This window comes from Urocampus carinirostris, chromosome 4 (assembly GCF_059441175.1).
Source record: "Urocampus carinirostris isolate Australia breed hairy pipefish chromosome 4, RoL_Ucar_1.0, whole genome shotgun sequence".
NCBI classification, from domain to species: domain Eukaryota; kingdom Metazoa; phylum Chordata; class Actinopteri; order Syngnathiformes; family Syngnathidae; genus Urocampus; species Urocampus carinirostris.
The window spans coordinates 46,052,952-46,072,678 of record NC_142352.1 but is presented as its reverse complement, the minus strand read 5'-3'; the positions used below and the strand labels follow the sequence as shown (position 1 = coordinate 46,072,678).

The 19,727-nt window shown below is 39.7% G+C and overlaps 27 non-coding genes across 27 annotated transcripts; all 27 read right to left on the bottom strand.

Moving 5' to 3' along the window:
* Positions 1-190: 190 nt before the first annotated feature.
* trnav-aac (transfer RNA valine (anticodon AAC)) lies at positions 191-263 on the bottom strand. The gene has a single exon. It is a non-coding gene; the product is annotated as a tRNA-Val (tRNA).
* A 462-nt stretch (positions 264-725) lies between these two features.
* On the bottom strand, positions 726-798 carry trnav-uac (transfer RNA valine (anticodon UAC)). Its single transcript has one exon. It is a non-coding gene; the product is annotated as a tRNA-Val (tRNA).
* Positions 799-1,258: 460 nt separating this feature from the next.
* On the bottom strand, positions 1,259-1,331 carry trnav-uac (transfer RNA valine (anticodon UAC)). The gene has a single exon. It is a non-coding gene; the product is annotated as a tRNA-Val (tRNA).
* Positions 1,332-1,791: 460 nt separating this feature from the next.
* Positions 1,792-1,864, bottom strand: trnav-uac (transfer RNA valine (anticodon UAC)). Its single transcript has one exon. It is a non-coding gene; the product is annotated as a tRNA-Val (tRNA).
* Positions 1,865-2,326: 462 nt separating this feature from the next.
* trnav-aac (transfer RNA valine (anticodon AAC)) lies at positions 2,327-2,399 on the bottom strand. Its single transcript has one exon. It is a non-coding gene; the product is annotated as a tRNA-Val (tRNA).
* A 462-nt stretch (positions 2,400-2,861) lies between these two features.
* Positions 2,862-2,934, bottom strand: trnav-cac (transfer RNA valine (anticodon CAC)). The gene has a single exon. It is a non-coding gene; the product is annotated as a tRNA-Val (tRNA).
* A 463-nt stretch (positions 2,935-3,397) lies between these two features.
* Positions 3,398-3,470, bottom strand: trnav-uac (transfer RNA valine (anticodon UAC)). Its single transcript has one exon. It is a non-coding gene; the product is annotated as a tRNA-Val (tRNA).
* A 993-nt stretch (positions 3,471-4,463) lies between these two features.
* On the bottom strand, positions 4,464-4,536 carry trnav-uac (transfer RNA valine (anticodon UAC)). The gene has a single exon. It is a non-coding gene; the product is annotated as a tRNA-Val (tRNA).
* A 463-nt stretch (positions 4,537-4,999) lies between these two features.
* On the bottom strand, positions 5,000-5,072 carry trnav-uac (transfer RNA valine (anticodon UAC)). Its single transcript has one exon. It is a non-coding gene; the product is annotated as a tRNA-Val (tRNA).
* Positions 5,073-6,065: 993 nt separating this feature from the next.
* On the bottom strand, positions 6,066-6,138 carry trnav-uac (transfer RNA valine (anticodon UAC)). Its single transcript has one exon. It is a non-coding gene; the product is annotated as a tRNA-Val (tRNA).
* A 1,530-nt stretch (positions 6,139-7,668) lies between these two features.
* Positions 7,669-7,741, bottom strand: trnav-uac (transfer RNA valine (anticodon UAC)). Its single transcript has one exon. It is a non-coding gene; the product is annotated as a tRNA-Val (tRNA).
* Positions 7,742-8,203: 462 nt separating this feature from the next.
* On the bottom strand, positions 8,204-8,276 carry trnav-aac (transfer RNA valine (anticodon AAC)). Its single transcript has one exon. It is a non-coding gene; the product is annotated as a tRNA-Val (tRNA).
* A 462-nt stretch (positions 8,277-8,738) lies between these two features.
* On the bottom strand, positions 8,739-8,811 carry trnav-uac (transfer RNA valine (anticodon UAC)). Its single transcript has one exon. It is a non-coding gene; the product is annotated as a tRNA-Val (tRNA).
* Positions 8,812-9,810: 999 nt separating this feature from the next.
* Positions 9,811-9,883, bottom strand: trnav-uac (transfer RNA valine (anticodon UAC)). The gene has a single exon. It is a non-coding gene; the product is annotated as a tRNA-Val (tRNA).
* A 462-nt stretch (positions 9,884-10,345) lies between these two features.
* On the bottom strand, positions 10,346-10,418 carry trnav-aac (transfer RNA valine (anticodon AAC)). Its single transcript has one exon. It is a non-coding gene; the product is annotated as a tRNA-Val (tRNA).
* A 462-nt stretch (positions 10,419-10,880) lies between these two features.
* trnav-uac (transfer RNA valine (anticodon UAC)) lies at positions 10,881-10,953 on the bottom strand. Its single transcript has one exon. It is a non-coding gene; the product is annotated as a tRNA-Val (tRNA).
* Positions 10,954-11,951: 998 nt separating this feature from the next.
* On the bottom strand, positions 11,952-12,024 carry trnav-uac (transfer RNA valine (anticodon UAC)). Its single transcript has one exon. It is a non-coding gene; the product is annotated as a tRNA-Val (tRNA).
* Positions 12,025-12,486: 462 nt separating this feature from the next.
* Positions 12,487-12,559, bottom strand: trnav-aac (transfer RNA valine (anticodon AAC)). The gene has a single exon. It is a non-coding gene; the product is annotated as a tRNA-Val (tRNA).
* Positions 12,560-13,021: 462 nt separating this feature from the next.
* trnav-aac (transfer RNA valine (anticodon AAC)) lies at positions 13,022-13,094 on the bottom strand. Its single transcript has one exon. It is a non-coding gene; the product is annotated as a tRNA-Val (tRNA).
* Positions 13,095-13,556: 462 nt separating this feature from the next.
* On the bottom strand, positions 13,557-13,629 carry trnav-uac (transfer RNA valine (anticodon UAC)). The gene has a single exon. It is a non-coding gene; the product is annotated as a tRNA-Val (tRNA).
* A 998-nt stretch (positions 13,630-14,627) lies between these two features.
* On the bottom strand, positions 14,628-14,700 carry trnav-uac (transfer RNA valine (anticodon UAC)). The gene has a single exon. It is a non-coding gene; the product is annotated as a tRNA-Val (tRNA).
* Positions 14,701-15,162: 462 nt separating this feature from the next.
* trnav-aac (transfer RNA valine (anticodon AAC)) lies at positions 15,163-15,235 on the bottom strand. Its single transcript has one exon. It is a non-coding gene; the product is annotated as a tRNA-Val (tRNA).
* A 462-nt stretch (positions 15,236-15,697) lies between these two features.
* Positions 15,698-15,770, bottom strand: trnav-uac (transfer RNA valine (anticodon UAC)). The gene has a single exon. It is a non-coding gene; the product is annotated as a tRNA-Val (tRNA).
* Positions 15,771-16,768: 998 nt separating this feature from the next.
* trnav-uac (transfer RNA valine (anticodon UAC)) lies at positions 16,769-16,841 on the bottom strand. Its single transcript has one exon. It is a non-coding gene; the product is annotated as a tRNA-Val (tRNA).
* A 460-nt stretch (positions 16,842-17,301) lies between these two features.
* Positions 17,302-17,374, bottom strand: trnav-uac (transfer RNA valine (anticodon UAC)). Its single transcript has one exon. It is a non-coding gene; the product is annotated as a tRNA-Val (tRNA).
* Positions 17,375-17,834: 460 nt separating this feature from the next.
* On the bottom strand, positions 17,835-17,907 carry trnav-uac (transfer RNA valine (anticodon UAC)). Its single transcript has one exon. It is a non-coding gene; the product is annotated as a tRNA-Val (tRNA).
* A 1,532-nt stretch (positions 17,908-19,439) lies between these two features.
* Positions 19,440-19,512, bottom strand: trnav-uac (transfer RNA valine (anticodon UAC)). Its single transcript has one exon. It is a non-coding gene; the product is annotated as a tRNA-Val (tRNA).
* Between the last annotated feature and the right edge of the window lie 215 nt (positions 19,513-19,727).

Genomic DNA, 19,727 nt, shown 5'->3' with positions numbered 1-19,727 from the left:
GACACCAGTTGTTATTGTTAGAAACCTGGTATCGAATCGGTGACCTTTCTAGTTTGAGGTGAATGCAAAAACCACTACAGTGTAGAAACAGCTGACTACTGCAACAATGTGAACGAGCCAAACTCAAAGTAGTTAGTTTCGAATTGCTGGAAAAAAGGGTGTTTTTTTAACTCAAAAAGTGTATTCAGAATGTTTCCACCTGGTTTCGAACCAGGGACCTATCGCGTGTTAGGCGAGTGTGATAACCACTACACTATGGAAACAGCTGATATGTCAAAAATATGAAAGGGCCACAGACAAATTTATCAGGTAGTTAAGAATCGTTCCGAAAAACTCATTTTTTCGGTTCAAATGTGAAACCAATGGGATGCTTCCACCCTGTGCCAAATCAGGGACCTTTCTCCTGTGAGGCAAATGATATCATCACCCTACTTTGGAAACAGCTGACTGTTGTTTCACTATGAAAGCGCCACAAACAAAGTAGTTGGGTAGTTTCGAAAACTAACAAAAGGCAGAATATGATCAGCTAGAAGGTGACACCAGTTGTTATTGTTAGAAACCTGGTATCGAATCGGTGACCTTTCTAGTTTGAGGTGAATGTGAAAACCACTACAGTGTAGAAGCAGCTGACTACTGCAACAATGTGAAAGAGCCAAACTCAAAGTAGTTAGTTTCGAATTGCTGTAAAAAAGGGTGTTTTTTTAAATCAAAAAGGGTATTCAGATTGTTTCCACCTGGTCTCGAACCAGGGATCTATCGCGTGTAAGGCGATCGTGATAACCACTACACTATGGAAACAGCTGATATGTCAAGAATATGAAAGAGCCACAGACAAATTGATCAGGTACTTAAGAATCGTTCCGAAAAACTCATTTTTTCAGTTCAAATGTGAAACCAATGGGATGCTTCCACCCAGTGCCAAATCAGGGACCTTTCTCCTGTGAGGCAAATGATATCATCACCCTAATTTGGAATCAGCTGACTGTTGTTTCACTATGAAAGCGCCACAAACAAAGTAGTTAGGTAGTTTCGAAAACTAACAAAAGGCAGAATATGATCAGCTAGAAGGTGACACCAGTGGTTATTGTTGCAATTTGGTATCGAATCGGTGACCTTTCTAGTTTAAGGTAAATGTGTTAACCACTACAGTGTAGAAACAGCTGACTGCTGCAACAATATGAAAGAGCCAAACTCAAAGTAGTTAGTTTCGAATCGCTGTAAAAAAGGGTGTTTTTTTAAATCATAAGGGTATTCAGATTGTTTCCACCTGGTCTCGAACCAGGGATCTATCGCGTGTAAGGCGATCGTGATAACCACTACACTATGGAAACAGCTGATATGTCAAAAATATGAAAGAGCCACAGACAAATTGATCAGGTAGTTAAGAATCGTTCCGAAAAACTCATTTTTTCAGTTCAAATGTGAAACCAATGGGATGCTTCCACCCAGTGCCAAATCAGGGACCTTTCTCCTGTGAGGCAAATGATATCATCACCCTAATTTGGAAACAGCTGACTGTTGTTTCACTATGAAAGCGCCACAAACAAAGTAGTTGGGTAGTTTCGAAAACAAACAAAAGGCAGAATATGATCAGCTAGAAGGTGACACCAGTCGTTATTGTTGCAACTTGGTATCGAATCGGTGACCTTTCTAGTTTAAGGTAAATGTGTTAACCACTACAGTGTAGAAACAGCTGACTGCTGCAACAATATGAAAGAGCCAAACTCAAAGTAGTTAGTTTCGAATCGCTGTAAAAAAGGGTGTTTTTTTAAATCATAAGGGTATTCAGATTGTTTCCACCTGGTTTCGAACCAGGGACCTATTGCGTGTAAGGCGACCGTGATAACCACTACACTATGGAAACAGCTGATATGTCAAAAATATGAAAGAGCCACAGACAAATTGATCAGGTAGTTAAGAATCGTTCCGAAAAACTCATTTTTTCAGTTCAAATGTGAAACCAATGGGATGCTTCCACCCAGTGCCAAATCAGGGACCTTTCTCCTGTGAGGCAAATGATATCATCACCCTAATTTGGAAACAACTGACTGTTGTTTCACTATGAAAGCGCCACAAACAAAGTAGTTGGGTAGTTTCGAAAACTAACAAAAGGCAGAATATGATCAGCTAGAAGGTGACACCAGTTGTTATTGTTAGAAACCTGGTATCGAATCGGTGACCTTTCTAGTTTGAGGTGAATGCAAAAACCACTACAGTGTAGAAACAGCTGACTACTGCAACAATGTGAACGAGCCAAACTCAAAGTAGTTAGTTTCGAATTGCTGGAAAAAAGGGTGTTTTTTTAACTCAAAAAGTGTATTCAGAATGTTTCCACCTGGTTTCGAACCAGGGACCTATCGCGTGTTAGGCGAGTGTGATAACCACTACACTATGGAAACAGCTGATATGTCAAAAATATGAAAGGGCCACAGACAAATTTATCAGGTAGTTAAGAATCGTTCCGAAAAACTCATTTTTTCGGTTCAAATGTGAAACCAATGGGATGCTTCCACCCTGTGCCAAATCAGGGACCTTTCTCCTGTGAGGCAAATGATATCATCACCCTACTTTGGAAACAGCTGACTGTTGTTTCACTATGAAAGCGCCACAAACAAAGTAGTTGGGTAGTTTCGAAAACTAACAAAAGGCAGAATATGATCAGCTAGAAGGTGACACCAGTTGTTATTGTTAGAAACCTGGTATCGAATCGGTGACCTTTCTAGTTTGAGGTGAATGTGAAAACCACTACAGTGTAGAAGCAGCTGACTACTGCAACAATGTGAAAGAGCCAAACTCAAAGTAGTTAGTTTCGAATTGCTGTAAAAAAGGGTGTTTTTTTAAATCAAAAAGGGTATTTAGAATGTTTCCACCTGGTTTCGAACCAGTGACCTATCGCGTGTGAGGCGATCGTGATAACCACTACACTATGGAAACAGCTGATATGTCAAGAATATGAAAGAGCCACAGACAAATTGATCAGGTACTTAAGAATCGTTCCGAAAAACTCATTTTTTCAGTTCAAATGTGAAACCAATGGGATGCTTCCACCCAGTGCCAAATCAGGGACCTTTCTCCTGTGAGGCAAATGATATCATCACCCTAATTTGGAAACAGCTGACTGTTGTTTCACTATGAAAGCGCCACAAACAAAGTAGTTGGGTAGTTTCGAAAACTAACAAAAGGCAGAATATGATCAGCTAGAAAGTGACACCAGTTGTTATTGTTAGAAACCTAGTATCGAATCGGTGACCTTTCTAGTTTGAGGTGAATGCAAAAACCACTACAGTGTAGAAACAGCTGACTACTGCAACAATGTGAAAGAGCCAAACTCAAAGTAGTTAGTTTCGAATTGCTGTAAAAAAGGGTGTTTTTTTTAACTCAAAAAGTGTATTCAGAATATTTCCACCTGGTTTCGAACCAGGGACCTATCGCGTGTAAGGCGATCGTGATAACCACTACACTATGGAAACAGCTGATATGTCAAAAATATGAAAGAGCCACAGACAAATTGATCAGGTAGTTAAGAATCGTTCCGAAAAACTCATTTTTTCAGTTCAAATGTGAAACCAATGGGATGCTTCCACCCAGTGCCAAATCAGGGACCTTTCTCCTGTGAGGCAAATGATATCATCACCCTAATTTGGAAACAGCTGACTGTTGTTTCACTATGAAAGCGCCACAAACAAAGTAGTTGGGTAGTTTCGAAAACAAACAAAATGCAGAATATGATCAGCTAGAAGGTGACACCAGTCGTTATTGTTGCAACTTGGTATCGAATCGGTGACCTTTCTAGTTTAAGGTAAATGTGTTAACCACTACAGTGTAGAAACAGCTGACTGCTGCAACAATATGAAAGAGCCAAACTCAAAGTAGTTAGTTTCGAATCGCTGTAAAAAAGGGTGTTTTTTTAAATCATAAGGGTATTCAGATTGTTTCCAACTGGTTTCGAACCAGGGACCTATTGGGTGTAAGGCGACCGTGATAACCACTACACTATGGAAACAGCTGATATGTCAAAAATATGAAAGAGCCACAGACAAATTGATCAGGTAGTTAAGAATCGTTCCGAAAAACTCATTTTTTCAGTTCAAATGTGAAACCAATGGGATGCTTCCACCCAGTGCCAAATCAGGGACCTTTCTCCTGTGAGGCAAATGATATCATCACCCTAATTTGGAAACAGCTGACTGTTGTTTCACTATGAAAGCGCCACAAACAAAGTAGTTGGGTAGTTTCGAAAACTAACAAAAGGCAGAATATGATCAGCTAGAAGGTGACACCAGTCGTTATTGTTGCAACTTGGTATCGAATCGGTGACCTTTCTAGTTTAAGGTAAATGTGTTAACCACTACAGTGTAGAAACAGCTGACTGCTGCAACAATATGAAAGAGCCAAACTCAAAGTAGTTAGTTTCGAATCGCTGTAAAAAAGGGTGTTTTTTTAAATCATAAGGGTATTCAGATTGTTTCCACCTGGTTTCGAACCAGGGACCTATCGCGTGTAAGGCGATCGTGATAACCACTACACTATGGAAACAGCTGATATGTCAAAAATATGAAAGAGCCACAGACAAATTGATCAGGTAGTTAAGAATCGTTCCGAAAAACTCATTTTTTCAGTTCAAATGTGAAACCAATGGGATGCTTCCACCCAGTGCCAAATCAGGGACCTTTCTCCTGTGAGGCAAATGATATCATCACCCTAATTTGGAAACAGCTGACTGTTGTTTCACTATGAAAGCGCCACAAACAAAGTAGTTGGGTAGTTTCGAAAACTAACAAAAGGCAGAATATGATCAGCTAGAAAGTGACACCAGTTGTTATTGTTAGAAACCTAGTATCGAATCGGTGACCTTTCTAGTTTGAGGTGAATGCAAAAACCACTACAGTGTAGAAACAGCTGACTACTGCAACAATGTGAAAGAGCCAAACTCAAAGTAGTTAGTTTCGAATTGCTGTAAAAAAGGGTGTTTTTTTTAACTCAAAAAGTGTATTCAGAATATTTCCACCTGGTTTCGAACCAGGGACCTATCGCGTGTAAGGCGATCGTGATAACCACTACACTATGGAAACAGCTGATATGTCAAAAATATGAAAGAGCCACAGACAAATTGATCAGGTAGTTAAGAATCGTTCCGAAAAACTCATTTTTTCAGTTCAAATGTGAAACCAATGGGATGCTTCCACCCAGTGCCAAATCAGGGACCTTTCTCCTGTGAGGCAAATGATATCATCACCCTAATTTGGAAACAGCTGACTGTTGTTTCACTATGAAAGCGCCACAAACAAAGTAGTTGGGTAGTTTCGAAAACAAACAAAAGGCAGAATATGATCAGCTAGAAGGTGACACCAGTCGTTATTGTTGCAACTTGGTATCGAATCGGTGACCTTTCTAGTTTAAGGTAAATGTGTTAACCACTACAGTGTAGAAACAGCTGACTGCTGCAACAATATGAAAGAGCCAAACTCAAAGTAGTTAGTTTCGAATCGCTGTAAAAAACGGTGTTTTTTTAAATCATAAGGGTATTCAGATTGTTTCCAACTGGTTTCGAACCAGGGACCTATTGCGTGTAAGGCGACCGTGATAACCACTACACTATGGAAACAGCTGATATGTCAAAAATATGAAAGAGCCACAGACAAATTGATCAGGTAGTTAAGAATCGTTCCGAAAAACTCATTTTTTCAGTTCAAATGTGAAACCAATGGGATGCTTCCACCCAGTGCCAAATCAGGGACCTTTCTCCTGTGAGGCAAATGATATCATCACCCTAATTTGGAAACAGCTGACTGTTGTTTCACTATGAAAGCGCCACAAACAAAGTAGTTGGGTAGTTTCGAAAACTAACAAAAGGCAGAATATGATCAGCTAGAAGGTGACACCAGTCGTTATTGTTGCAACTTGGTATCGAATCGGTGACCTTTCTAGTTTAAGGTAAATGTGTTAACCACTACAGTGTAGAAACAGCTGACTGCTGCAACAATATGAAAGAGCCAAACTCAAAGTAGTTAGTTTCGAATCGCTGTAAAAAAGGGTGTTTTTTTAAATCATAAGGGTATTCAGATTGTTTCCACCTGGTTTCGAACCAGGGACCTATCGCGTGTAAGGCGATCGTGATAACCACTACACTATGGAAACAGCTGATATGTCAAAAATATGAAAGAGCCACAGACAAATTGATCAGGTAGTTAAGAATCGTTCCGAAAAACTCATTTTTTCAGTTCAAATGTGAAACCAATGGGATGCTTCCACCCAGTGCCAAATCAGGGACCTTTCTCCTGTGAGGCAAATGATATCATCACCCTAATTTGGAAACAGCTGACTGTTGTTTCACTATGAAAGCGCCACAAACAAAGTAGTTGGGTAGTTTCGAAAACTAACAAAAGGCAGAATATGATCAGCTAGAAGGTGACACCAGTTGTTATTGTTAGAAACCTGGTATCGAATCGGTGACCTTTCTAGTTTGAGGTGAATGTGAAAACCACTACAGTGTAGAAGCAGCTGACTACTGCAACAATGTGAAAGAGCCAAACTCAAAGTAGTTAGTTTCGAATTGCTGTAAAAAAGGGTGTTTTTTTTAACTCAAAAAGTGTATTCAGAATATTTCCACCTGGTTTCGAACAAGGGACCTATCGCGTGTTAGGCAAGTGCGATAACCACTACACTATGGAAACAGCTGATATGTCAAAAATATGAAAGAGCCACAGACAAATTGATCAGGTAGTTAAGAATCGTTCCGAAAAACTCATTTTTTCAGTTCAAATGTGAAACCAATGGGATGCTTCCACCCAGTGCCAAATCAGGGACCTTTCTCCTGTGAGGCAAATGTGATCATCACCCTAATTGGGAAACAGCTGACTGTTGTTTCACTATGAAAGCGCCACAAACAAAGTAGTTGGGTAGTTTTGAAAACTAACAAAAGGCAGAATATGATCAGCTAGAAGGTGACACCAGTCGTTATTGTTGCAACTTGGTATCGAATCGGTGACCTTTCTAGTTTAAGGTAAATGTGTTAACCACTACAGTGTAGAAACAGCTGACTGCTGCAACAATATGAAAGAGCCAAACTCAAAGTAGTTAGTTTCGAATCGCTGTAAAAAAGGGTGTTTTTTTAAATCATAAGGGTATTCAGATTGTTTCCACCTGGTTTCGAACCAGGAACCTATTGCGTGTAAGGCGACCGTGATAACCACTACACTATGGAAACAGCTGATATGTCAAAAATATGAAAGAGCCACAGACAAATTGATCAGGTAGTTAAGAATCGTTCCGAAAAACTCATTTTTTTCAGTTCAAATGTGAAACCAATGGGATGCTTCCACCCAGTGCCAAATCAGGGACCTTTCTCCTGTGAGGCAAATGATATCATCACCCTAATTTGGAAACAGCTGACTGTTGTTTCACTATGAAAGCGCCACAAACAAAGTAGTTGGGTAGTTTCGAAAACTAACAAAAGGCAGAATATGATCAGCTAGAAGGTGACACCAGTCGTTATTGTTGCAACTTAGTATCGAATCGGTGACCTTTCTAGTTTAAGGTAAATGTGCTAACCACTACAGTGTAGAAACAGCTGACTGCTGCAACAATATGAAAGAGCCAAACTCAAAGTAGTTAGTTTCGAATCGCTGTAAAAAAGGGTGTTTTTTTAAATCATAAGGGTATTCAGATTGTTTCCACCTGGTCTCGAACCAGGGATCTATCGCGTGTAAGGCGATCGTGATAACCACTACACTATGGAAACAGCTGATATGTCAAAAATATGAAAGAGCCACAGACAAATTGATCAGGTAGTTAAGAATCGTTCCGAAAAACTCATTTTTTCAGTTCAAATGTGAAACCAATGGGATGCTTCCACCCAGTGCCAAATCAGGGACCTTTCTCCTGTGAGGCAAATGATATCATCACCCTAATTTGGAAACAACTGACTGTTGTTTCACTATGAAAGCGCCACAAACAAAGTAGTTGGGTAGTTTCGAAAACTAACAAAAGGCAGAATATGATCAGCTAGAAGGTGACACCAGTTGTTATTGTTAGAAACCTGGTATCGAATCGGTGACCTTTCTAGTTTGAGGTGAATGCAAAAACCACTACAGTGTAGAAACAGCTGACTACTGCAACAATGTGAACGAGCCAAACTCAAAGTAGTTAGTTTCGAATTGCTGGAAAAAAGGGTGTTTTTTTAACTCAAAAAGTGTATTCAGAATGTTTCCACCTGGTTTCGAACCAGGGACCTATCGCGTGTTAGGCGAGTGTGATAACCACTACACTATGGAAACAGCTGATATGTCAAAAATATGAAAGGGCCACAGACAAATTTATCAGGTAGTTAAGAATCGTTCCGAAAAACTCATTTTTTCGGTTCAAATGTGAAACCAATGGGATGCTTCCACCCTGTGCCAAATCAGGGACCTTTCTCCTGTGAGGCAAATGATATCATCACCCTACTTTGGAAACAGCTGACTGTTGTTTCACTATGAAAGCGCCACAAACAAAGTAGTTGGGTAGTTTCGAAAACTAACAAAAGGCAGAATATGATCAGCTAGAAGGTGACACCAGTTGTTATTGTTAGAAACCTGGTATCGAATCGGTGACCTTTCTAGTTTGAGGTGAATGTGAAAACCACTACAGTGTAGAAGCAGCTGACTACTGCAACAATGTGAAAGAGCCAAACTCAAAGTAGTTAGTTTCGAATTGCTGTAAAAAAGGGTGTTTTTTTAAATCAAAAAGGGTATTCAGATTGTTTCCACCTGGTCTCGAACCAGGGATCTATCGCGTGTAAGGCGATCGTGATAACCACTACACTATGGAAACAGCTGATATGTCAAGAATATGAAAGAGCCACAGACAAATTGATCAGGTACTTAAGAATCGTTCCGAAAAACTCATTTTTTCAGTTCAAATGTGAAACCAATGGGATGCTTCCACCCAGTGCCAAATCAGGGACCTTTCTCCTGTGAGGCAAATGATATCATCACCCTAATTTGGAATCAGCTGACTGTTGTTTCACTATGAAAGCGCCACAAACAAAGTAGTTAGGTAGTTTCGAAAACTAACAAAAGGCAGAATATGATCAGCTAGAAGGTGACACCAGTGGTTATTGTTGCAATTTGGTATCGAATCGGTGACCTTTCTAGTTTAAGGTAAATGTGTTAACCACTACAGTGTAGAAACAGCTGACTGCTGCAACAATATGAAAGAGCCAAACTCAAAATAGTTAATTTCGAATCGCTGTAAAAAAGGGAGTTTTTATTAAATAAAAAAGGGTATTCAGAATGTTTCAACCTTGTTTCGAACCAGGGACCTATCGCGTGTGAGGCGATCGTGATAACCACTACACTATGGAAACTGCTGATATGTCAAAAATATGAAAGAGCCACAGACAAATTGATCAGGTAGTTAAGAATCGTTCCGAAAAACTCATTTTTTCAGTTCAAATGTGAAACCAATGGGATGCTTCCACCCAGTGCCAAATCAGGGACCTTTCTCCTGTGAGGCAAATGATATCATCACCCTAATTTGGAAACAGCTGACTGTTGTTTCACTATGAAAGCGCCACAAACAAAGTAGTTGGGTAGTTTCGAAAACTAACAAAAGGCAGAATATGATCAGCTAGAAAGTGACACCAGTTGTTATTGTTAGAAACCTAGTATCGAATCGGTGACCTTTCTAGTTTGAGGTGAATGCAAAAAACCACTACAGTGTAGAAACAGCTGACTACTGCAACAATGTGAAAGAGCCAAACTCAAAGTAGTTAGTTTCGAATTGCTGTAAAAAAGGGTGTTTTTTTTAACTCAAAAAGTGTATTCAGAATATTTCCACCTGGTTTCGAACCAGGGACCTATCGCGTGTAAGGCGATCGTGATAACCACTACACTATGGAAACAGCTGATATGTCAAAAATATGAAAGAGCCACAGACAAATTGATCAGGTAGTTAAGAATCGTTCCGAAAAACTCATTTTTTCAGTTCAAATGTGAAACCAATGGGATGCTTCCACCCAGTGCCAAATCAGGGACCTTTCTCCTGTGAGGCAAATGATATCATCACCCTAATTTGGAAACAACTGACTGTTGTTTCACTATGAAAGCGCCACAAACAAAGTAGTTGGGTAGTTTCGAAAACTAACAAAAGGCAGAATATGATCAGCTAGAAGGTGACACCAGTTGTTATTGTTAGAAACCTGGTATCGAATCGGTGACCTTTCTAGTTTGAGGTGAATGCAAAAACCACTACAGTGTAGAAACAGCTGACTACTGCAACAATGTGAACGAGCCAAACTCAAAGTAGTTAGTTTCGAATTGCTGGAAAAAAGGGTGTTTTTTTAACTCAAAAAGTGTATTCAGAATGTTTCCACCTGGTTTCGAACCAGGGACCTATCGCGTGTTAGGCGAGTGTGATAACCACTACACTATGGAAACAGCTGATATGTCAAAAATATGAAAGGGCCACAGACAAATTTATCAGGTAGTTAAGAATCGTTCCGAAAAACTCATTTTTTCGGTTCAAATGTGAAACCAATGGGATGCTTCCACCCTGTGCCAAATCAGGGACCTTTCTCCTGTGAGGCAAATGATATCATCACCCTACTTTGGAAACAGCTGACTGTTGTTTCACTATGAAAGCGCCACAAACAAAGTAGTTGGGTAGTTTCGAAAACTAACAAAAGGCAGAATATGATCAGCTAGAAGGTGACACCAGTTGTTATTGTTAGAAACCTGGTATCGAATCGGTGACCTTTCTAGTTTGAGGTGAATGTGAAAACCACTACAGTGTAGAAGCAGCTGACTACTGCAACAATGTGAAAGAGCCAAACTCAAAGTAGTTAGTTTCGAATTGCTGTAAAAAAGGGTGTTTTTTTAAATCAAAAAGGGTATTCAGATTGTTTCCACCTGGTCTCGAACCAGGGATCTATCGCGTGTAAGGCGATCGTGATAACCACTACACTATGGAAACAGCTGATATGTCAAGAATATGAAAGAGCCACAGACAAATTGATCAGGTACTTAAGAATCGTTCCGAAAAACTCATTTTTTCAGTTCAAATGTGAAACCAATGGGATGCTTCCACCCAGTGCCAAATCAGGGACCTTTCTCCTGTGAGGCAAATGATATCATCACCCTAATTTGGAATCAGCTGACTGTTGTTTCACTATGAAAGCGCCACAAACAAAGTAGTTAGGTAGTTTCGAAAACTAACAAAAGGCAGAATATGATCAGCTAGAAGGTGACACCAGTGGTTATTGTTGCAATTTGGTATCGAATCGGTGACCTTTCTAGTTTAAGGTAAATGTGTTAACCACTACAGTGTAGAAACAGCTGACTGCTGCAACAATATGAAAGAGCCAAACTCAAAATAGTTAATTTCGAATCGCTGTAAAAAAGGGAGTTTTTATTAAATAAAAAAGGGTATTCAGAATGTTTCAACCTTGTTTCGAACCAGGGACCTATCGCGTGTGAGGCGATCGTGATAACCACTACACTATGGAAACTGCTGATATGTCAAAAATATGAAAGAGCCACAGACAAATTGATCAGGTAGTTAAGAATCGTTCCGAAAAACTCATTTTTTCAGTTCAAATGTGAAACCAATGGGATGCTTCCACCCAGTGCCAAATCAGGGACCTTTCTCCTGTGAGGCAAATGATATCATCACCCTAATTTGGAAACAGCTGACTGTTGTTTCACTATGAAAGCGCCACAAACAAAGTAGTTGGGTAGTTTCGAAAACTAACAAAAGGCAGAATATGATCAGCTAGAAAGTGACACCAGTTGTTATTGTTAGAAACCTAGTATCGAATCGGTGACCTTTCTAGTTTGAGGTGAATGCAAAAACCACTACAGTGTAGAAACAGCTGACTACTGCAACAATGTGAAAGAGCCAAACTCAAAGTAGTTAGTTTCGAATTGCTGTAAAAAAGGGTGTTTTTTTTAACTCAAAAAGTGTATTCAGAATATTTCCACCTGGTTTCGAACCAGGGACCTATCGCGTGTAAGGCGATCGTGATAACCATTACACTATGGAAACAGCTGATGTGTCAAAAATATGAAAGAGCCACAGACAAATTGATCAGGTAGTTAAGAATCGTTCCGAAAAACTCATTTTTTCAGTTCAAATGTGAAACCAATGGGATGCTTCCACCCAGTGCCAAATCAGGGACCTTTCTCCTGTGAGGCAAATGATATCATCACCCTAATTTGGAAACAACTGACTGTTGTTTCACTATGAAAGCGCCACAAACAAAGTAGTTGGGTAGTTTCGAAAACTAACAAAAGGCAGAATATGATCAGCTAGAAGGTGACACCAGTTGTTATTGTTAGAAACCTGGTATCGAATCGGTGACCTTTCTAGTTTGAGGTGAATGCAAAAACCACTACAGTGTAGAAACAGCTGACTACTGCAACAATGTGAACGAGCCAAACTCAAAGTAGTTAGTTTCGAATTGCTGGAAAAAAGGGTGTTTTTTTAACTCAAAAAGTGTATTCAGAATGTTTCCACCTGGTTTCGAACCAGGGACCTATCGCGTGTTAGGCGAGTGTGATAACCACTACACTATGGAAACAGCTGATATGTCAAAAATATGAAAGGGCCACAGACAAATTTATCAGGTAGTTAAGAATCGTTCCGAAAAACTCATTTTTTCGGTTCAAATGTGAAACCAATGGGATGCTTCCACCCTGTGCCAAATCAGGGACCTTTCTCCTGTGAGGCAAATGATATCATCACCCTAATTTGGAAACAACTGACTGTTGTTTCACTATGAAAGCGCCACAAACAAAGTAGTTGGGTAGTTTCGAAAACTAACAAAAGGCAGAATATGATCAGCTAGAAGGTGACACCAGTTGTTATTGTTAGAAACCTGGTATCGAATCGGTGACCTTTCTAGTTTGAGGTGAATGCAAAAACCACTACAGTGTAGAAACAGCTGACTACTGCAACAATGTGAACGAGCCAAACTCAAAGTAGTTAGTTTCGAATTGCTGGAAAAAAGGGTGTTTTTTTAACTCAAAAAGTGTATTCAGAATGTTTCCACCTGGTTTCGAACCAGGGACCTATCGCGTGTTAGGCGAGTGTGATAACCACTACACTATGGAAACAGCTGATATGTCAAAAATATGAAAGGGCCACAGACAAATTTATCAGGTAGTTAAGAATCGTTCCGAAAAACTCATTTTTTCGGTTCAAATGTGAAACCAATGGGATGCTTCCACCCTGTGCCAAATCAGGGACCTTTCTCCTGTGAGGCAAATGATATCATCACCCTACTTTGGAAACAGCTGACTGTTGTTTCACTATGAAAGCGCCACAAACAAAGTAGTTGGGTAGTTTCGAAAACTAACAAAAGGCAGAATATGATCAGCTAGAAAGTGACACCAGTTGTTATTGTTAGAAACCTGGTATCGAATCGGTGACCTTTCTAGTTTGAGGTGAATGTGAAAACCACTACAGTGTAGAAGCAGCTGACTACTGCAACAATGTGAAAGAGCCAAACTCAAAGTAGTTAGTTTCGAATTGCTGTAAAAAAGGGTGTTTTTTTAAATCAAAAAGGGTATTCAGATTGTTTCCACCTGGTCTCGAACCAGGGATCTATCGCATGTAAGGCGATCGTGATAACCACTACACTATGGAAACAGCTGATATGTCAAGAATATGAAAGAGCCACAGACAAATTGATCAGGTACTTAAGAATCGTTCCGAAAAACTCATTTTTTCAGTTCAAATGTGAAACCAATGGGATGCTTCCACCCAGTGCCAAATCAGGGACCTTTCTCCTGTGAGGCAAATGATATCATCACCCTAATTTGGAATCAGCTGACTGTTGTTTCACTATGAAAGCGCCACAAACAAAGTAGTTAGGTAGTTTCGAAAACTAACAAAAGGCAGAATATGATCAGCTAGAAGGTGACACCAGTGGTTATTGTTGCAATTTGGTATCGAATCGGTGACCTTTCTAGTTTAAGGTAAATGTGTTAACCACTACAGTGTAGAAACAGCTGACTGCTGCAACAATATGAAAGAGCCAAACTCAAAATAGTTAATTTCGAATCGCTGTAAAAAAGGGAGTTTTTATTAAATAAAAAAGGGTATTCAGAATGTTTCAACCTTGTTTCGAACCAGGGACCTATCGCGTGTGAGGCGATCGTGATAACCACTACACTATGGAAACTGCTGATATGTCAAAAATATGAAAGAGCCACAGACAAATTGATCAGGTAGTTAAGAATCGTTCCGAAAAACTCATTTTTTCAGTTCAAATGTGAAACCAATGGGATGCTTCCACCCAGTGCCAAATCAGGGACCTTTCTCCTGTGAGGCAAATGATATCATCACCCTAATTTGGAAACAGCTGACTGTTGTTTCACTATGAAAGCGCCACAAACAAAGTAGTTGGGTAGTTTCGAAAACTAACAAAAGGCAGAATATGATCAGCTAGAAAGTGACACCAGTTGTTATTGTTAGAAACCTAGTATCGAATCGGTGACCTTTCTAGTTTGAGGTGAATGCAAAAACCACTACAGTGTAGAAACAGCTGACTACTGCAACAATGTGAAAGAGCCAAACTCAAAGTAGTTAGTTTCGAATTGCTGTAAAAAAGGGTGTTTTTTTTAACTCAAAAAGTGTATTCAGAATATTTCCACCTGGTTTCGAACCAGGGACCTATCGCGTGTAAGGCGATCGTGATAACCACTACACTATGGAAACAGCTGATGTGTCAAAAATATGAAAGAGCCACAGACAAATTGATCAGGTAGTTAAGAATCGTTCCGAAAAACTCATTTTTTCAGTTCAAATGTGAAACCAATGGGATGCTTCCACCCAGTGCCAAATCAGGGACCTTTCTCCTGTGAGGCAAATGATATCATCACCCTAATTTGGAAACAACTGACTGTTGTTTCACTATGAAAGCGCCACAAACAAAGTAGTTGGGTAGTTTCGAAAACTAACAAAAGGCAGAATATGATCAGCTAGAAGGTGACACCAGTTGTTATTGTTAGAAACCTGGTATCGAATCGGTGACCTTTCTAGTTTGAGGTGAATGCAAAAACCACTACAGTGTAGAAACAGCTGACTACTGCAACAATGTGAACGAGCCAAACTCAAAGTAGTTAGTTTCGAATTGCTGGAAAAAAGGGTGTTTTTTTAACTCAAAAAGTGTATTCAGAATGTTTCCACCTGGTTTCGAACCAGGGACCTATCGCGTGTTAGGCGAGTGTGATAACCACTACACTATGGAAACAGCTGATATGTCAAAAATATGAAAGGGCCACAGACAAATTTATCAGGTAGTTAAGAATCGTTCCGAAAAACTCATTTTTTCGGTTCAAATGTGAAACCAATGGGATGCTTCCACCCTGTGCCAAATCAGGGACCTTTCTCCTGTGAGGCAAATGATATCATCACCCTACTTTGGAAACAGCTGACTGTTGTTTCACTATGAAAGCGCCACAAACAAAGTAGTTGGGTAGTTTCGAAAACTAACAAAAGGCAGAATATGATCAGCTAGAAGGTGACACCAGTTGTTATTGTTAGAAACCTGGTATCGAATCGGTGACCTTTCTAGTTTGAGGTGAATGTGAAAACCACTACAGTGTAGAAGCAGCTGACTACTGCAACAATGTGAAAGAGCCAAACTCAAAGTAGTTAGTTTCGAATTGCTGTAAAAAAGGGTGTTTTTTTAAATCAAAAAGGGTATTCAGATTGTTTCCACCTGGTCTCGAACCAGGGATCTATCGCGTGTAAGGCGATCGTGATAACCACTACACTATGGAAACAGCTGATATGTCAAGAATATGAAAGAGCCACAGACAAATTGATCAGGTACTTAAGAATCGTTCCGAAAAACTCATTTTTTCAGTTCAAATGTGAAACCAATGGGATGCTTCCACCCAGTGCCAAATCAGGGACCTTTCTCCTGTGAGGCAAATGATATCATCACCCTAATTTGGAATCAGCTGACTGTTGTTTCACTATGAAAGCGCCACAAACAAAGTAGTTAGGTAGTTTCGAAAACTAACAAAAGGCAGAATATGATCAGCTAGAAGGTGACACCAGTGGTTATTGTTGCAATTTGGTATCGAATCGGTGACCTTTCTAGTTTAAGGTAAATGTGTTAACCACTACAGTGTAGAAACAGCTGACTGCTGCAACAATATGAAAGAGCCAAACTCAAAATAGTTAATTTCGAATCGCTGTAAAAAAGGGAGTTTTTATTAAATAAAAAAGGGTATTCAGAATGTTTCAACCTTGTTTCGAACCAGGGACCTATCGCGTGTGAGGCGATCGTGATAACCACTACACTATGGAAACTGCTGATATGTCAAAAATATGAAAGAGCCACAGACAAATTGATCAGGTAGTTAAGAATCGTTCCGAAAAACTCATTTTTTCAGTTCAAATGTGAAACCAATGGGATGCTTCCACCCAGTGCCAAATCAGGGACCTTTCTCCTGTGAGGCAAATGATATCATCACCCTAATTTGGAAACAGCTGACTGTTGTTTCACTATGAAAGCGCCACAAACAAAGTAGTTGGGTAGTTTCGAAAACTAACAAAAGGCAGAATATGATCAGCTAGAAAGTGACACCAGTTGTTATTGTTAGAAACCTAGTATCGAATCGGTGACCTTTCTAGTTTGAGGTGAATGCAAAAACCACTACAGTGTAGAAACAGCTGACTACTGCAACAATGTGAAAGAGCCAAACTCAAAGTAGTTAGTTTCGAATTGCTGTAAAAAAGGGTGTTTTTTTTAACTCAAAAAGTGTATTCAGAATATTTCCACCTGGTTTCGAACCAGGGACCTATCGCGTGTAAGGCGATCGTGATAACCACTACACTATGGAAACAGCTGATGTGTCAAAAATATGAAAGAGCCACAGACAAATTGATCAGGTAGTTAAGAATCGTTCCGAAAAACTCATTTTTTCAGTTCAAATGTGAAACCAATGGGATGCTTCCACCCAGTGCCAAATCAGGGACCTTTCTCCTGTGAGGCAAATGATATCATCACCCTAATTTGGAAACAGCTGACTGTTGTTTCACTATGAAAGCGCCACAAACAAAGTAGTTGGGTAGTTTCGAAAACAAACAAAAGGCAGAATATGATCAGCTAGAAGGTGACACCAGTCGTTATTGTTGCAACTTGGTATCGAATCGGTGACCTTTCTAGTTTAAGGTAAATGTGTTAACCACTACAGTGTAGAAACAGCTGACTGCTGCAACAATATGAAAGAGCCAAACTCAAAGTAGTTAGTTTCGAATCGCTGTAAAAAAGGGTGTTTTTTTAAATCATAAGGGTATTCAGATTGTTTCCACCTGGTTTCGAACCAGGGACCTATTGCGTGTAAGGCGACCGTGATAACCACTACACTATGGAAACAGCTGATATGTCAAAAATATGAAAGAGCCACAGACAAATTGATCAGGTAGTTAAGAATCGTTCCGAAAAACTCATTTTTTCAGTTCAAATGTGAAACCAATGGGATGCTTCCACCCAGTGCCAAATCAGGGACCTTTCTCCTGTGAGGCAAATGATATCATCACCCTAATTTGGAAACAGCTGACTGTTGTTTCACTATGAAAGCGCCACAAACAAAGTAGTTGGGTAGTTTCGAAAACTAACAAAAGGCAGAATATGATCAGCTAGAAGGTGACACCAGTCGTTATTGTTGAGACTTGGTATCGAATCGGTGACCTTTCTAGTTTAAGGTAAATGTGTTAACCACTACAATGTAGAAACAGCTGACTGCTGCAACAATATGAAAGAGCCAAACTCAAAGTAGTTAGTTTCGAATCGCTGTAAAAAAGGGTGTTTTTTTAAATCATAAGGGTATTCAGATTGTTTCCACCTGGTTTCGAACCAGGGACCTATCGCGTGTAAGGCGATCGTGATAACCACTACACTATGGAAACAGCTGATATGTCAAAAATATGAAAGAGCCACAGACAAATTGATCAGGTAGTTAAGAATCGTTCCGAAAAACTCATTTTTTCAGTTCAAATGTGAAACCAATGGGATGCTTCCACCCAGTGCCAAATCAGGGACCTTTCTCCTGTGAGGCAAATGATATCATCACCCTAATTTGGAAACAGCTGACTGTTGTTTCACTATGAAAGCGCCACAAACAAAGTAGTTGGGTAGTTTCGAAAACTAACAAAAGGCAGAATATGATCAGCTAGAAGGTGACACCAGTTGTTATTGTTAGAAACCTGGTATCGAATCGGTGACCTTTCTAGTTTGAGGTGAATGTGAAAACCACTACAGTGTAGAAGCAGCTGACTACTGCAACAATGTGAAAGAGCCAAACTCAAAGTAGTTAGTTTCGAATTGCTGTAAAAAAGGGTGTTTTTTTAAATCAAAAAGGGTATTCAGAATGTTTCCACCTGGTTTCGAACCAGTGACCTATCGCGTGTGAGGCGATCGTGATAACCACTACACAATGGAAACAGCTGATACGTCAAAAATATGAAAGAGCCACAGACAAATTGATCAGGTAGTTAAGAATCGTTCCGAAAAACTCATTTTTTCAGTTCAAATGTGAAACCAATGGGATGCTTCCACCCAGTGCCAAATCAGGGACCTTTCTCCTGTGAGGCAAATGATATCATCACCCTAATTTGGAAACAGCTGACTGTTGTTTCACTATGAAAGCGCCACAAACAAAGTAGTTAGGTAGTTTCGAAAACTAACAAAAGGCAGAATATGATCAGCTAGAAGGTGACACCAGTGGTTATTGTTGCAATTTGGTATCGAATCGGTGACCTTTCTAGTTTAAGGTAAATGTGTTAACCACTACAGTGTAGAAACAGCTGACTGCTGCAACAATATGAAAGAGCCAAACTCAAAATAGTTAATTTCGAATCGCTGTAAAAAAGGGAGTTTTTATTAAATAAAAAAGGGTATTCAGAATGTTTCAACCTTGTTTCGAACCAGGGACCTATCGCGTGTGAGGCGATCGTGATAACCACTACACTATGGAAACTGCTGATATGTCAAAAATATGAAAGAGCCACAGACAAATTGATCAGGTAGTTAAGAATCGTTCCGAAAAACTCATTTTTTCAGTTCAAATGTGAAACCAATGGGATGCTTCCACCCAGTGCCAAATCAGGGACCTTTCTCCTGTGAGGCAAATGATATCATCACCCTAATTTGGAAACAGCTGACTGTTGTTTCACTATGAAAGCGCCACAAACAAAGTAGTTGGGTCGTTTCGAAAACTAACAAAAGGCAGAATATGATCAGCTAGAAGGTGACACCAGTTGTTATTGTTAGAAACCTGGTATCGAATCGGTGACCTTTCTAGTTTGAGGTGAATGCAAAAACCACTACAGTGTAGAAACAGCTGACTACTGCAACAATGTGAAAGAGCCAAACTCAAAGTAGTTAGTTTCGAATTGCTGTAAAAAAGGGTGTTTTTTTAACTCAAAAAGTGTATTCAGAATGTTTCCACCTGGTTTCGAACCAGGGACCTATCGCGTGTAAGGCGATCGTGATAACCACTACACTATGGAAACAGCTGATATGTCAAAAATATGAAAGAGCCACAGACAAATTGATCAGGTAGTTAAGAATCGTTCCGAAAAACTCATTTTTTCAGTTCAAATGTGAAACCAATGGGATGCTTCCACCCAGTGCCAAATCAGGGACCTTTCTCCTGTGAGGCAAATGATATCATCACCCTAATTTGGAAACAGCTGACTGTTGTTTCACTATGAAAGCGCCACAAACA